At 38.2% G+C, this 17,674-nt stretch overlaps 1 protein-coding gene across 3 annotated transcripts in view; it reads right to left on the minus strand.

The window, feature by feature from the left end:
• Positions 1–17,674, minus strand: part of LOC114623143 (aldo-keto reductase family 1 member C13-like) — a 52,440-nt gene that overhangs the window by 33,975 nt on the left and 791 nt on the right. The window lies entirely within an intron of this gene.

The following is a 17,674-nucleotide window of genomic DNA, read 5'->3' on the forward strand; positions in this document are numbered from 1 at the left end:
AGAAGAGAAGAGAAGAGAAGAGAAGAGAAGAGAAGAGAAGAGAAGAGAAGAAAAAAGAAAGTTAAGTGTAGGCACCTACATACAATCTCAGTACTCCAGAGGCAAAGATAGGAGGACCCCTGGAGCTGGTTGGCCAATCAGCCTGCCTAATTTGGAGGCTCCAGGCCAATGAGAGATGATCAAAGAAAGGTGGATAGAGCAAAGTGACAAACACTTAGATTTCTTTTTTTTTTTTATTGGATATTTTACTCACATCTCACATGTTATCCCCCTACCCCATCCCCCACCCACCCGGGAACCCCCCATCCCCCCACCCTTCCCCCCTCCTCTCCGTGGATGCAACCCCCACCTCCCCCACTCCCACTTCCCCACCCTCAAAACTCCCACCCCCTGGGGCGTCCAGCCTTCATGAGGTCAAGGATCTCATCTTCCACCCGTGCCAGGACTCCATGAAGGCAGTGCTAAGAGGAAAACTCATAGCTCTAAGTGCCTACAAAAAGAAACTGGAAAGAGCACACACTAACAAGTTGACTGCACAACTAAAAGCTCTAGAACAAAAGGAAGCAAATACACCCAGGAGGAGTAGAAGGCAGGAAATAATCAAACTCAGGGCTGAAATCAACCATACAGAAACAGAAAGAACAATACAAAATATCAATAAAACCAGGAGTTGGTTCTTTGAGAAAATCAATAAGATAGATAAACCATTAGCCAGATTAACCAGAGGGCACAGAGACAGTATCCAAATTAATAAAATCAGAACACTTAGATTTCTTAATTCTACATGCCTGTCGGGAAAATTTAAAAAGGCCGCCACAGCGGCGCAAGCTCGTGCTGCTGTGGCGGGTCCCACATCAGGGAGGAGGATTCTTATGGTTCCAGCGGCCTGAGGGCCTTGGCGGCGGCAGGCCCCAGTAACACGAGGAAGTCTTTGGTTCCAAAAAGGTTTATTCTCATGGCGGATAATAGATGGATCTAGGCATACCCCCAAAAAACTCAGGGCAGTCCCAAGTTATATAGGGAGGGAGAAAGGGGGAGGATTGGGGGAGGATCTGGGGGGAGGAATGTTTAATTTGCTCTGCCCTCTGGCCTACATTAGTATGCAAATCTCTAGGGCCTGAGGCCTACAGCCTGGCCTATGTGACTCTAATGGAGATGTGACTGTTTTCAGGATCCTAGATGATGGGAGGGACCGAACTCCTGCCGGTTCTCACGCAGAATTCCACGGAGAATCTCGGGGTTCTAAGTACCTGCTCAACCATGACCCAGGATACCATTATGCAGTCCCACACAGAATCATTGTGGCAGAAGTCAGTACAAGTAGCTAGCTTGTTGACATCCTCAGCCACTCTTGGGATCCAATTGTAGATGAAACCAAAATGTGTTTTTACGCACTGAACTGAGTGATTCATGCCACATTCAGTGACTTTCCCAGCATCTTTTCTTTCCTTGAGTATTTCTATACTGGTGAAAAAAACCAGTCACAATACAGAAGGAAATATGGGAGAGTTAATTATTTGCTTTCCATTCTAGGAAGTCCTTCAGTCCCAAAGGATCACTAGTTGATCATTGACCTCAAGACCTCCATATAGGCTTACATTCAACTATTTACTACAAGTGTCTGTTAGCAAGACTCAAGTATTGATATGATGGCTTTCAAGGGACACTATAAAGTGAAAGAACACTATACAGTAAAAAAAAAAAAAAAAAGATATGTGGCTATAAATAGTGAACAAGTAAAACACACTCGATTCTTCTCTGAGGACATCAGAAACAGTTTGCTTTATCCTGCACAGTCAGCATTTGAGAATGCTAAACACCCACAGAAAAACATCAGTATGATCTCAAGGCTCAGTTTTTTGTTCAAAACTACACATACGAGCACTACGTGCCAAACTTCTACCAAAATCTCAGACTCCATGGGGAAAGCAAGTATACTGTGTGAAAGTCTGGTCTTTTATATATATATATATATTTAAATTATTTTAAAATGTTTTCATGCAGTATGTTTTGATCATATTCTTTCCTGTCCTTTAATTCCTGAGTAATCATCACCACCACCAACCTACCCAATTTAACATTCTTTCATTTTTTCTCTAACCAAAATTAAAAATTAAAAACAAAATCCAGAGGGCAGTTAAACAAAACAAACAAACTTTTTAAAAAGTTAACAAGACAAAAAATGTCAAAGTAAAATGTATACATGTGTGCATGTACGCACACACAATACACACAGAGACACACATGCGCGTCCACATGCCTGTGCAAAATCCAAACAACAACAAAATCTGGCATCTACTGTGGAGTCCATTTTGCTTTGGCCAACACCATATAGGCATGGTGACTGTTTTGGAGTGTGGTCAATAAACCAAGTAACATTCAACTGAAGAAAACTGATTTCCCCTTTCCCAGCAAGTATCAATTGCAGATAGCTTTTTGTTTCTGGGTAGGACTTTGTGTCATTTCCTCTCCTCAGTGCTGGGATTTTGTCTTGTTTAAACCTATGCAAGTCTTCTATAGATGGTCACAGTCTCTGTGAGTTCATACATGTACCAGTGTTGTGTCTGGAAGACAGATTCCTTAAAGTCATGCTCCATCTCTGGCTCTTACAATCTTTCTTCTTCTGCTTCCACATAGATCCTTGAGCCTTGAGGGAGGGGGTTGATAAAGACATTCTATCTGAGGCTGAATGCTCCAAGGTCCCTCATTCTCTGTACATTGTGAGCCAATGAACTTAACGTAAGGCCAGATTTCCTTCACCAGATATTGGATAAATTAAGAAGTAGCTTGAATTCTCTGGCACAAGAAAGGACTTTCTAGATGACACTATTGGCACAGGGATTAATAATAATTCATAAACCAACTCAGACAGATACAGACACCCACAGCCAAACAGTAAGTGGAGTTTGGAGACTCTTATGGAAGAATAGGAGGGAGGATTTCATCCTTTAAAAGGAGAGAAACTCCACAGGAAGACCAAAATAATCAACTAACCTGGACCCTTAGGGCTCTCAGAAACTGAACCACTACGAAAAGAACATACACAGACTGGACCTAGGCCTCCCTGATCATATGTACCAGATATGCAGCTTAGTCTCCATGTGGGTTCCAAACAACTGGAGCTGAGGCTATCCCAAAAGTTGTTGCCTCTATGTGGAATATGTTCTTTTAGCTAGGCTGCCTTGCTTGGCCTCAGTGGGAGAGTATGCAACTTACCCTCATAGAGACTTTACGTGCCTGGATGAAGGGAGGGCCCCCACCTGCTCAGAAGGAAAAGGGAGGGCATATGGGGGAAGCTTATATTAAAATGGAAGGATATATGGGGAGGGTATATTGTGGGAGAGTGTGACTGGGAGGGGGCAGTGAGCAAAAATATAAAGTAAGTAAAAATTAATTAATTAATAATTAACTAATTTCAAAGGAATAATTAATATATGGGACCTCATGAAACTAAAATATTCTATACAGCAAAGGATACTATCACCAAGCAGAGTGGGAACCTACAGAATGAAAAGTATCTTTAACAATTATATATCTAAAAGAGAGTTACTATCTACCACACATAAAACACAGTAACAACAAAAACACTGAACATCAAGAAAACAAATTACCCAATTTAAAATGGAATATACAACTCAACAGAGAGTTCTCATCTTCATTGAGGGTAGGACTTCAAACTTGTATAGCCCCTATGGAAATCAGTTTGACAGTTTCTCAAAAGGCTGAATATTGATATGCCTCATGATACAGCTATACCAGTCTTGGATACACACATAAAGGACATGTTACTACATAGATACTTGCTCATCCATGTTTGTTGCTTCTCTACTCATAGTAGCTGGAAATTAAAAGCAGTCTAGCTGTCAATCAACTAATAGACAGCAAGAATGTGGTGCATTTACACAATAGAGTATTATCCAACTGTAAAGAAAAATGAAATTTCCGGATAAATGGATGGAAATAGAAACACTTATCCCGTGTGAAGTAGCACAGACCCAAAAAGACAGATGGTATTTAAAAAAAAAAAATGTGTCTCAACCCAAACAAACACAAAAGTTAGCTAGCTAGTAAGGGACTTGGGGGAGAAGAGGATCTCCAAAGGAAGGGGGAACAGAATATAGTGTTATAAAAAGAATAAGAGGAAAAGTAGAATAGGAAGGAGGGTTACATAAGAGGTGGATGGGATGCCGAGGTGAAGGGTGAAGTATGGAGAAGGACAACTAATACACAGCCCCATGTACATTTGCAAGTAAAGAAGTGTGGAGAGGGGAGTATTGCTGAAGTATTTGCTTTAGTATTTTATTGGAGTCTTATACCTCTACTGCCCTTCAAACCCTTATAGCACCTGAATCCTTTCCAACGTCCAAGGATGGAGAGAATGTATACTATGGGACACACTGTGACACAATACACCTTCCACAACAAGAAATGGTTTTTCTTTCAGGGAGAAGGTTGCAAGGGCAGAGGGCAGGTATTAAGGGATGGGGGCATGAATGAGATCGGGGTGCAAAATGTGGAATTCACAGAGAATCAATAAAAAGTTAAATAATAAAAAAATAAGTAGAGTTCTAAGACTGTTTCAAATCTAAGTTGACAAAAACCACAAAAAGATCTATGAGTGTGTGTGTGTGTGTGTGTGTGCTGTGTGCTGTGTGCTATCTGCTATGTGCTGTGTGCAGATTTGTAAGGAGACTTTGAGTGTAAGATCCCTTGGAACTGGAGTTATAAATGGTTATTAGACACTCTCTGTTTCCCCAGTAGACTCAATCCCTCAGGCTGGACTCTAGCACTGTAACAGAACGCTGCTGCATCCTCCTTTCCCCTGCCTACATCTCCTATGGATCCTACAGATGATCCCTTCCTGACCCCACCCAACACGCATTACTGTGTCCCAGCTACCAGCTCGTGTGGCCATCCCAGGCTCAACCACATGCTACACCTCCAGAAGATCAGGTGGCCTGTCAGCTACTCTGTGCTGTCTGATCCCATAGACCATCCATCTCATGACCTCCTTCTCCTTTATAGCTGCACCCCAGCCTCAAACACCAGCAGATGTTCCCTGTGAACATACCAGTTAAACAGGGAGACAAAAGAGGAAACACACAACCCTCACAGTCTCTGAAAATTCAGAGATAAAATCAAAGGATATAGAGTAACTGTTCCATTGCTGGTGGGAGTGCAAACTTATACGGCACTATGGAAATCAATATGGCATTTCCTCAGAAAAATATGAGCATATCTACCTCAAGACATTGAGGCCTTCCAGTATATGCCTTTCTTGGTGCATATACTGGAAGGACACTCCATCCTACCACAAGGACACTTACTCAACTATGTTCATTGTGGCTTTATGCATAATAGGAATGGAAAGTAATCTAGATGTCCCTTAACCGAATAATAAATTAGGAAAATTTATTACATTTACACAATGGAGTTTTACTCATCCGTTCAAAAAAAAAAAATGACATCATGAAATTTCCTGGCAAATGGATGAAACTAGAAAATAAATCATCCTGAGTGAGGTAACCCAGACCCAGACTATCAAATATGATATTATTCACTTATTAATGGTTATTAGATGTTAAGTAATAACTTAACCAAGTCACAATCAGAGAAGTTAGGCAAAGAGGATCTAAGGAGGATGCATGGATCTCCCTGGGAAGGGAACATAGAATAGATACTGTGGGTGGACTGAAGGCAAGTTGGAAATGGAGTGATAGGGATCCAGGGTGAAGCTGGAATGGAGGGAGGGAGTTCAGTTAGAAACACATAGAACTGGGGAGTTCGGGAAGGGAGTCTGGAAACCTAGTACAATGGAAACTTCTTGGAGTCCATGATGGTGATTCTAGTGAAGACTCCTAGGAATGGGGGATAGTAGTCTGAACACAGGCAAGGCTCCCAGTGTAGCACATTGTGTCAATACTAGAAATCAAATTCTGATACTCAGCCAGAGAAGAGCTTTTAACTGCTGATCCATCTCTCTGGTTCCTAGTGTCAATTCTATAAGAACTCTTACATTCTGTAATGATATTTTCTCAAGGTCACTCTGCATGCAAAGAAATAAATGAGTATGCTTTAAGGACACATAAGAAATTACCTGCAATTTAAAATTATCAGAAAAATAAAAATGGAAGCCAGTTCTAGCAGGTAAGGTGTAATTATAGTGTTGTTTGGAATTTTTGACCTGTTCTATAAAAACGTCAATAAAATTTGTCTGACCAAGTATCCACAAAGCAACCTGTTTCCCATTTTTAAAATTTAGTCAGAGAAGTTTTCATTTTGTCATGGGACTAGCAGGGACTAGATGGTGATTCCAACCACCGTCTCCTGTGTCCCCAACTGGTCTTGTTTCTCTTTTGGTAGCAACACTCAAATATTCTGGATTTGCCCTGTATCTTCAATTATACAGGTCAGAACTTGATTGGACTTAGTGTCAGAATATGCTAAACAGTACTTTGCAGTATTCCACAGCTCCCCTTCCTTCTGCCCTACCTGGGAATAGAAACATTTGCCTGTCACCTGTAGGCTTTGCTTATCTGTTCTGCTTTCTGATCACTCAACTCCTCTGTCATCTTATCCCATTGACATCCCATTCCCAGTGATGAATGTGCAGCTAGAATATTCAAACTTAGGGCCTTCTAGTTATGAATGGTTTCCTAACATGGAGAACATTTAAGAATGGATGTGTAAGTACTGGGTTGTGGTAGAGCTTCTGATTTCAACTTTAATGAATATAAATTTTCAAAAATTACTTTCCCAGACTTTGAAGATTAAATGTTGCCTTGTCTGTGACAAAACCAGAGAGACAACCCAGGCACCATTGAACAAATATACTCTCATGCTCTGTAGCTAACAATGTGGTACTATGATCATAAATTAATTGCATTGGGATCTCACTCCAGTATCTTCCTTTCAGACTGTTTGAGAACTTATTCAGAATATAGTGAGGGCAGCTAGGTCAAGGTCAGGATAGAGAGACATAGTTTATGCTGGCTAATTCCAATTCTTTACACAATAATGTTTGTGCCATTTAAATGGTGACTGCTAGATATTATTAGATGTTTTAAAGTAAAATATATCAATTAAAGTCCTCAAAGATATTTCCTAAATATCAAGCCATAAAGAAGCTTTATCCTACCCATCTATTAAACCATTTTGAAATACATAGTTTAGTCAACAAATAACTCTATGCTACATAGTGTGCTATTTTCCCCCTCTGTGTATTCATTGTAGAAGTATTCAGTCAAACTAATTAACATAGCCAGTATTTTATTTTGCCATTATTTTGTTCAAGAGAAAAACAAAAACTCTTGATTTCTGGGACCACTTAGGAATTTAAGACACACAGAGAGAGAAAGAGAGAGAGGGAGAGACAGGGAGACAGAGAGATAAAAACATACATACAGACAGACAGGCAGACAGACAACAGGAAAGGTGGCAGTTGTTCAGGAGGGATCTAGTGGTAGAGTAGGATCTTTGGTAGTGAACTCTAAGATAAAATTACATCACTGGTCCACAGCTGTTGTTGAGCTTCTTATCTGGTGATGGAATCTCTGCATAAGAATTTTTCCATGCTGAACCATCAAACATGCGGTCCTAATCAGAGGTGAATCATGTCATCATCATGCTCGTTTGCCTCCCAAACTCTAAACTAATAAAAATAGAGCATCCACTGTTTTACAAAATGTAAATTTAGTACAAACGTTAAGCCAAATATAACAAAACTTTCTATGTCTTCCTGTGAAAAAATTAACCTAAGATAAGTAGCGATTCAAAGGATCATCAGCCACTGATGAATAGTTATTGCCACAGAAGGAATACAGAACGTTTCGGGGAGATAGAAATATCATGTGTCTGGATTGTGTCAGATTATGGGTAGTATGAAATACTAATTGAGCAAAGAGTACATCAGAGATATATGTATTCTAGAAGAGTAGAGTTTACAAAAACTGAGTTGAAAACCATTGAGAAGAATGGACAATAAGGATAAAAGTTTAGACAAACAAACAGAACTTTTACACATCTATGCTTCGTGATAGCAAGGAAATGAACCAGCCGAGACATCTACCACTAAATAGATAATGAGACTGTGTACATACAAACAATAGAATATTATTCAGCTGAAAACAAAAGACAAAATGTACCAGAACATAGATGGGCCTGGAAAGTATAACACAAAGCAAAGTGACACAAACTCAGAGGGACTCTAGCTTATAATATATTCATGTACATATGCAATTGGATGTGTATGTGAAGTCTCAAAATTTAGAGAGGAGACCAGAGTAAGGTAATGTTACATGGTGAGAGAGGACAGAATATAGGCAGGACACATGATTCAGGAAGGGGAATAGAAGGTTAACATTTTTTAGTTTAAACTCTATCATGACAGATATGCAAATTCCGAACATCTGAGTATCAAAGTAGCAAGAATCATTTTTATATTCCAGAACAATCCAACATGTGAAGCAGGTACTTTACTAGTCTCAGAATTTTTTTTAATCCTCTTGACCATCAGTGTAGTAAGAATTAGGCATGACTCTTTCCTGTACACATTTGGCATATTGATTTATTGAAAACATAATTTTTTTCTAATTCCATTTCAAGCTACACTAAATAACTCTTATTACAATGTTATTTGATATGTACATTTTGCCACTATGTGTAAAAGAATTATACAGGATTTTTTTATTTAATTTTTAAAAGAATATAGATGATTTTAGATTTTCAATGATGGTCACATGGAACTTTTCAATATAGTTTTGTTTATGTTCTTTGTATTTGATATTTTCATTAATATTCAAGAAATAATTCACAGGATGCAAGGAAATGAAACCCTTGATTCCATTCATAAGGATCTAAATTAGTTCAGCCACTAAGGAAATCAGCATAGAAATCTACCATAAAACTCAAATTAGAGTTACTATGATACCAAGCTCTGAGACAGTCTTTGACCTTACATCCAGGAAGCCACATCTGAGCACATGAGACATTCTCCAGTCCCCAAGAATCATGTTGCTTTTCCTGGTTTTGCAATCTAGATGGAAGTTTCCACTGCAAATGTCCCCAAGGCCTATGTCCCCAAGGTGTCATTGCTGGGGTCTCACTGTGGGAAAATTACCACTCTTCCCTGCCTCGCCAGTTATGACCTGTGTTTTGGCCTTTCAGTGCCTGGGTGTGTGTATAGCTTATTGGGTCACCAGGCTGGGAAAAGCTGTTACAATGGATATGTAGGTTTCTTTTCAATGTTAAAATAAAAATGTGCATAGACTTCCTTTATCTTAATTGGATGTCCCCTTCAGACCACTCTTCTCTTCAGCCTTCTTAAGCTATGTGAGATTCGGATTCTCAACCACTATAATGAGTTCTGTGTTCCACCTGTCTCGAGACCTGACTCAAGTGTTTCTTGACATTAAGGGCTGTTTCTTATGTTGGAGTTCTGACATGTGTGCAAACTTCTTAACTATAGGAATATATGTATAGCATCTAAAATATATAAATAAAAAGATCCAGTTCTGAAATTTCTTAATATATATTCCAATAAATCAAAATCTACCTGTGATAGAGATACTGATATTTATTTGGATGCTATGCAGAAGAACCAAGTTTGGAAAAAATATTTATCAAAAATAAATGGGCAAAAAACTGTGCAATACATGTACAATAGAATTACTCAACCATAAAGAAGACTACAGTTGTGTCATTTTCAAATGGAAAATAACATTGTTTTCCTTTCATATTTCCTCCTACCAGGGTTAGAGTTTTGTTCTTTAGAGTCTTTAATTCATTGAGAGATAACTTTTGTTTTTGCTGTTTTCAATTTCACTACTTTGTTTGTAGACATAAGGGTTTCTCCTGCAATGTTTTCAAAGCAATCATTCCCTCCCCTATTGACAAGTGTTGGTGCCATTGTCAAGAAACAGAATACTGCATGTGTGATGGCCTATTTCTCCATTTTCTAGTCAGCTCTACAGATCTATGCATCTCTATTACACACTCATGCTGCTAGGCTGGAATCACTTGTAAAACGGAGAAGATGGCACACCACCAGATAATCTCTTCAAGTTCACTTGTTCTTTTAGATTTTATTTCTATTCCATGCCAGTGATCCAATGAATCTCCCCCTTCCCAGTGGCACATGGTTAACAATGGGACCAAAGCTCATCTGTACAGATAAGTGAGGCTAGTCAGACTTAGAAAGAAACAAATGTTACTGTAGATTTATGGGATCAACAGGTCAGAGGAGAAGATGTCATAAGCATTAAAAAGTGATTAGATGAAAGAAATTCAAAAAATGGAAGGAAGGAAAAGTTAGTTTAGGATAAAAAGAGGTCTGTATCATATGTATTCAACAAAAACATCACTCATGAAACTGTAATCTACATTCTGTAAAACTGTTACACACTAATAAAAAGTATTCAATTTAGAAAAATATCTATATTTCCTGATGTTGTCAAATGGTATCTGAATTTCTTCACTTTCTAAGACTGAATAATATTGAATAATCTGTATTTGCCATATTCTTGCTAATTCTCTTTATTCTCATATTTTCCACATATTGGCAGTTTGTAAGTAAGGCTACTTTGAACTTTGTCATAAAAATATCTCTTTTAGTCCCTACTTGGAAATCTTTTTTGAAATATACCCATATGAACAATGGTCTCATGTGGCATTTTCTATTTAGCCTTCTGGGCAAAGTTAATTTTCCTCCACAAAACCATCATCTTTTAAAAACTTAAACAATTTAGACATAAAATAAATATGGAGTAGTTTTATATATGCAAAATGATGGTATATCTAGTTATAATATTTGCCAAATATCCCCATGGAATAGATTCTAAGGCCTGTAGAGTAGATACCACAACCATAGATAACTTCACATTCTATATATGCTATTTTGTTCTGCCCTCCATGCATAATGAAGTTTAATTTGAAAATTAAGCAAAAAATAAATTAGCAATAGTAGCTCACAAAAATAATGTATAGGCCAGGCAGTGGTGGCGCATGCCTTTAATCCCAGCACTTGGGAGGCAGAGGCAGGTGAATTTCTGAGTTCAAGGCCAGCCTGGTCTACATAGTGAGTTCCAGGACAGCCAGAGATACACAGAGAAACCCTGTCTCAAAAAAAACAGAATAATAATAATAATAATAATGAATAACCATATTACGAAGTAAGCTTGTTTTTGTTTTTTGTTTTTTGTTTTTTCTAAAAAATAATTAGCTACCCTGTACTGTTATTTTGTGACATGAGAAGACACCAATGCCTGAAAGAAAACACAATAAAGTGAGTAAGGTAGCATTTTAATAGTGAAGTATTTTAAGCTAATAAATCAATTTTACTGCAAGGCAGCCATTGAAATGCCACAGAGGTCATCTTAAAGCGAGATGACAGTAAGTGACTTAGACACAAGTTGTTCATATGGAAGAAGCAGCTGATGCTTTTGTTCACCAGAGCAGAGAAGGTTGGCACCAGGTTTCATCAGACTAACGAGGACACTTCTCAATTTAAAGCTCAAGGATTATTTATTTCAGTAATTTCCATTTAATATAATTAAACAACAGATTATTCTTGGTAGCCAAAACTGAGGATGCCAGGGAAGGATACTAATACTGGATATGTTAGATCTGTTACCTCACACTGTGACATCTGTAATATTCATTATATTGATAAATTGTCATATGGTGGTTCAGCTTAATGAGAAGCTGGCTCTGGAGATAGTATTGGCCCTGTGGATCTGTGACCCAACCACATTTATCTCAAAGAGTTCTCCAAGGCAGCTTGTTTAGAAATGAGTTGTGCACCCAACCAGAAATAGGGGAAGAAGAAAGGAAAGCCACTTCTCCAGTTGTTCCTGATGGATCTGATCTGACATTCTCTATTCATCTGTTAAGGCTTTATTCTTGTTCTCCTTCTTGATATATAAGATTAAGTTCAATCAAAACCCAAAGTATGGGTATCATGGATCCTTCTCATTACAGAACAGATCCCCTTTTCATTCCCAACATCTATCCACATAAAACTCTATGCATTTGAAGCATTCCTTAAGTAGCCATTATTTTTGAGTAATCATATAACAATTACATAATTATACATCATTGTAATTCTTTCTTTTTCATAGTTTTTAATATAACTGATAACTTGAATGTTTTCTTTAAAAAATATATTATGTCTTTGCAAATAAACAACTTGGCATGTTGATATTTTTGGAATTATATTAATAAAGATCTTTCATATTCTTTGTATTGATCCATCATTAGATACATGATTTGGGGATATTTATCTATGCTATGAATTGTCATTTGACTCCCTGGATAATCTTTTTTGGTGTGACAACAGTCACTTGATTGTTTTTTTTTTCTATATTTCCAAACATATTTTTATTATTTAATAGTTTCAGATACTTATATAACTAATTCTTACAACTTATCCCTGTTCTCATATTTCCTCTTCTTTCTTCATCCTGCAAAATCTTTCTTCCCAATAGACACCCCTTCTACTTTTATGATCTCTTTCCTTAGCATGGGTAAAAGTTTATTTGAGCAAGGACAAGTTTCCAATAGCTATACCACCAAGAAAGTGACCTGCCTTCAAGAACCATTAAATGCCAGTGTTGCCTCAGGGATGACTGGAGTCTTCTGGGTCCCTCTTCTTCCATGGCTGAGTCTTGGTCAGCCATGGCAGGGGCAATGTGACATGGTTCCTGCTCCTGGAACAGAGCCTCCAGAATGTCAATGGTTGCTGTGAGATAAGACTTGTTTGTGTAAACACACACATACACACACATACACATACACACACACACATTATATATATATATATTCCTTTTAGGGAATGTCCTCTCTGCCTCTGCCAAGGTTATCAATGACTCCATGATAATTAAAAACAGCAGGAGTCCAAGAATTGAGAGTGTATCTATGTATCAGCAAAAATGGTAAAGCTGAGACCTTCAGGACAGTCCTTAAGTCTGTGGGAGAGAACGCTGAAAACATAAGTTCAAAAATATATAATTTCTCAACTATGCAAAATATAAGGATGCAATGTGAATTTTATGAGGGGCTACACAGACCTAAAAGAACCGAGGCAGCTGTACTATGAACCAGCTTGTCAGAAAGACACTAAGGAAGGCAATAAAGAGATTTAGGGGGTAGTGATCACAGGGCAAGATACTACCCAGCTATGCAGACAGGTTCCTGAGTTCAGGACAAGACAAGGTAAGAATGTAATTTTAGGGCGGGGTCTCAGCCAGCTATCTTCTTGTCTGTGCTTAACAAAGATACGCAGATCTCTGAATTCTTTTGCAATGTTAAAAAAAAATGTGCTTGTAGTCTGTTTCTTAGAATAAAGGGGCTGGGATCTTGGAACGATCAAAAGGGAACCTGAAGTAATGCTTAAAATGATATGTAAATAAAAGACTGGGCTTTTGATCTTCAAGAGAGGAGCCATCCAGAGAGTTTTTAGAATAGCAAGAAAAAGCTAACTTGCTAGCAAGAAAACACTGAAGGTCTCAGCATTTACCATTTTTGCTGAGACATAAACACACCCTCAGTTCTGGACTCTTGCTCTTTCCAATTATGATGAAATCATTAACCTTGGCATTGATACCATTCCCCAAAGAAGGAACTTAAAGTAAAAAACAAAACAACAACAAAAACCACAGGGAAACACAGAGAGAGAGAGACAGAGAGAAGAGAGAGAGAGAGAGAGAGAGAGAGAGAGAGAGAGAGAGAGAGAGCAGCTTAAACTGAGAAAGGGGATAACATTTGAAATGCAAATAAATAAAATACCAAAATATTTTTGGTTGTGGGCCTAGCCTTTAGCAGGGCTAAAGGGGATGGGATGGTGGGGGGAAGGTTCAGGGGGACAAGGGGGAACCAGGAAAGGGGATAACATTTGAAATGTAAATAAAGAAAATATCCAATAAAATAAATAAGTAAAATATTCAATAAAAAAGAAGAAGAAAGAAAGAAAGAAAGAAAGGAAGGAAGGAAGGAAGGAAGGAAGGAAGGAAGGAAGGAAGGAAGGAAGAAAAGCTGTCTTGAGCAGAACACACACAGAAAGAGAACAATCTGGTAAACTATCTCCAGCAGAACATAAGCCATCAGTTTATAACCCACAATTTGACTTTTGACTTCGATTGACCCACAATTTGTTTCACTGCCCCAGACAGTTTTCTCAGAAACCCTTCTCAAAGCTGAGCCTAGTTCTTGGCATGTGAAGACTTGTTGACAGGCCTAGTTGTGTGCAGGTCTTGTGCAGATAGCTATAGCTGCAGGGTATTCATGAGTTCAATGGCCATGTCATGTTCAAAAGATGACATTCTCTGTTTCTTACATTTCTCCAGCCTCCTTTCTACCATGTTCTCTGAGACTCAGAGAAGTGACACAGTTGTCGCATTTAAGGCTATGAATTCTACCATCATGTATTCTTGGCCCAACTTGAAGCCAGTTATCTGCACTAATCACCTGATATAGCAAGAAAGTGTCCTGAGAAAGTTGGGCACAACATCATTAGAATTTATAAGTAAGTTAATAATAAAATCATTTACCAAAACACTAATAGTAAGTTCCTGGCCAACCACAGGGTCTTCTTGACCAGATGTATAAAACCAGCCTGTGTTCTTCCTGTGGAGCAGGCTCCACAATTAATGAACAAAATAGGTCACGGCATAATAGTCATGCCACTATTTAACAGGAAAACACATCTTGCAAATCAATTCATTATTGAAGATGGTAAGATTCATAACTAGGTAAAGTTCCAATGGCTTTTCTCCCCCAGTAACCTGCACAGCACCTTCTGGAAATATGAAGGGTAGCCAGCTGGCCAGAAGAAAGCTTCTAGCTCAGCTCCACCTTGATTTCTTTCTGCTCTGTGGCCTAATTGTGTAATACTTTGAGTAATAAAATCTTAATGGTGGGCAGCCAAGAGCAATCACACTCATCTATATTGTTCTGAACCTCGCTGACAACAACTCCCAGGAATATAGTTGTCCTTTGTTGCAATAACTTTTAGGTATTGATGAAGTTAAATTTATCTGTGTGGAAGGCTGAAGACATAAGTTGGTATCTGACAGCATTTGCTGCTCCTGCAGAGATACTCAGTTATATTCCTGGCACCTACAGGGTACCTCACAACTACGTGCTCCTCCAGTTCTGTGGTATATGACACCATCTTCTGAATTTCATGGGAGCCAGGCTTGCACATAGTTAGCAGGTCTGCTTGCAGACAAAACATTCATACATGTAAAATAAATAATCTAAAAAATCAAGTTTTTGCTTTTGCTACCTGTTCTCCATGTCCTACCAAGAAAATCACAGTCAAATCCAGTTTTACCCAAGTTTTTATCTGATGTTTTCTTTCATGGGTGTTAAAAGTTTTGTTCTTATACTTAGGTCTCTGGTCCATTTGAAGATATTTTTTGTTTATAAACTGTGAGACAGTTTGAAGCTCCCTTGTTTTATATGTTGATGTCAAGTTTCCCTAGCAGCATTTTCTGAAAAATGATTGCTTCCTCACTGGGTGGAGTTGGTACCACTGCTATGCATAATACCATATAAATAAGGGTTTATTTCCACATATTTCATTTCCCCAGAATGGCATATCTCTACTACATTGTCGTACTCCTCTGATCACTGCAAGTTTGTGGTCAGTTGCGACATAAGGAAGTGGGTGTGCAGCTGTGCAATTACTTTTCAAGTTTGTTGAGGCGCCTGAGGTTTTGTGCCCCCTCCATATGAATAATAAGATGCGTTTTCCCTTTTTGAGAAGTAAAAGCATTAGTGACGTGGTGAAAATTGAGGTTAGTCTATAGAAATAAGCAAAGCAGCCCAGACTCAAAACGAGTCAGATATTACTTCCATACATGGAATCTCTGGGGCAAACATGTCATGAACATTCAAGGGAGATATTAGGTGAGAGGAAACGGCTTTGAGTAAGGTAAAGGAAGGTGAAGTAAGTTAGTGTAGTATGTAGATTTATCTCATCAAAGCACACTGTTGCATACGCATATGAGATCATCATGAGAATACACTAATTTTTCTATATTATACTTATTCACTCATAAAATGTTCAACTTCAGAGAAAAAGTCTTATGTTTCATCCATGTTATTGGATGATACCTGAATCTCTTTGCCAAGGCTAAATAACATTGCATCCATAGGCAGCAGCTTTGTTTGCCTGTTCATCTCTTTGTCCTAACGTTTACTGTTTCCCACTGGTATGAGTTTAGTGAATGAGACTCCTTGAGCACTAGCATGCAAATATCTCTCTGATGACTTGCTTTGAATATTTTGGATACAAACCTACAAGTAGAATATCTCATAGTATTTGATACTTGGTCTTAAAGAAAACTCCTTTCCCTCAAAAGGCATATTTTTTAAATCATTTAAACATATTCAGTTAATACCATATAAATATTACCACTATCTTATTTTTTTTAATTTTATGTGCATTGGTGTTTTGCCTGTACTGATATCTGCATGAGGGTGTTGAATCCCCTGGAACGAGATGTACAGACAGTCATGAGCTGCCATGTGGGTACTGGAAAATCAACACAGATCTTACTGAAGAGCAGCTTATGTTCTTAAGCATGGATCCATCTCTCTAGCCTCTTAAATGGTCATTATAATTCACAATAAAATCTCTCTGTTCTAGATATTTTCTTAGTTGGGAAATTTTCCAATGTGGACTTGGTCACTTTTATTGCTGTATTTCTGCTTACAAGTTTTGATGGAGCAGGTGTGTGATCAAATAGGAGAGATGGCACTCAGATGTCAGCACCATAGACAAACTGCCATTTACCACTTTGGAGTACAGATGGCAATATGTTTGTGATTATATCTTTAGGACAGTGTCTAAGGGGGAAAATGCCTATTATTTGAAGATTAATGGAAGGCTTGTTTGAAGATAAGCAATTTTCTCCACAAATCCGAGTTTATGCATGTAGGACAGATAGCTCTAAACTGACCAAACCAGTTAGGATGGTGCAGTGTCTCCTCAGAAACTGCAATGAACAGAGTACAATTCAAACTTTTATTTCTAAACTGAGAAATGGCAGAATCCTCTCCTAAATATTTATGAAGAGTGAAGATATTTTCCATAGTGTTGAGTGCAAGAAAATAAAAGATTTATCTTTATATTTCCCCCCACGTGATTTTGTGAGTAGAATCCCTTTACACAATATAGGGATGACACATTCGTCTCTCAAAACATTAGCCTACCTATTTGTTCACAGATATGGCAAACTGCTCTCAGTGAAAGTATAGATTGCCTCAACACCATTATTTTCGATACATATAATCTCTTGTGAATGTAGCTTTTGGCAATGTTGTAGCATTCCATGTGGATTAACAAATGTGCTTGTTCCATGCTACAGCATTTAATCACTGGTATAACCTGTTTTATGTCACCTTCTGTTAATCCACCAACCTTAAATTTCACTTCAATCTCCAAAATGCTCTATGTGAGAAGGTGTAATGATGTGTCTCCAATTCTTCATTTCTCCCAGAAGTATAAACCACAGAAAGGGAAAACTATATTAAACTGCAAAATGCAGAAAGAGGATAACAGAAAAGGAAAGTGAACAAGGGAGCAGGGCACCCCGGTTACCTTCACATGGAACTGGGGATCATTTTGGCTGGAAAAGTAATAGTAGGAAGTAGTAGAAAGGTACTAGGAAGG

The sequence above is a fragment of the Grammomys surdaster genome, unplaced genomic scaffold (assembly GCF_004785775.1).
Source record: "Grammomys surdaster isolate TR1022 unplaced genomic scaffold, NIH_TR_1.0 194, whole genome shotgun sequence".
Lineage (NCBI taxonomy): Eukaryota > Metazoa > Chordata > Mammalia > Rodentia > Muridae > Grammomys > Grammomys surdaster.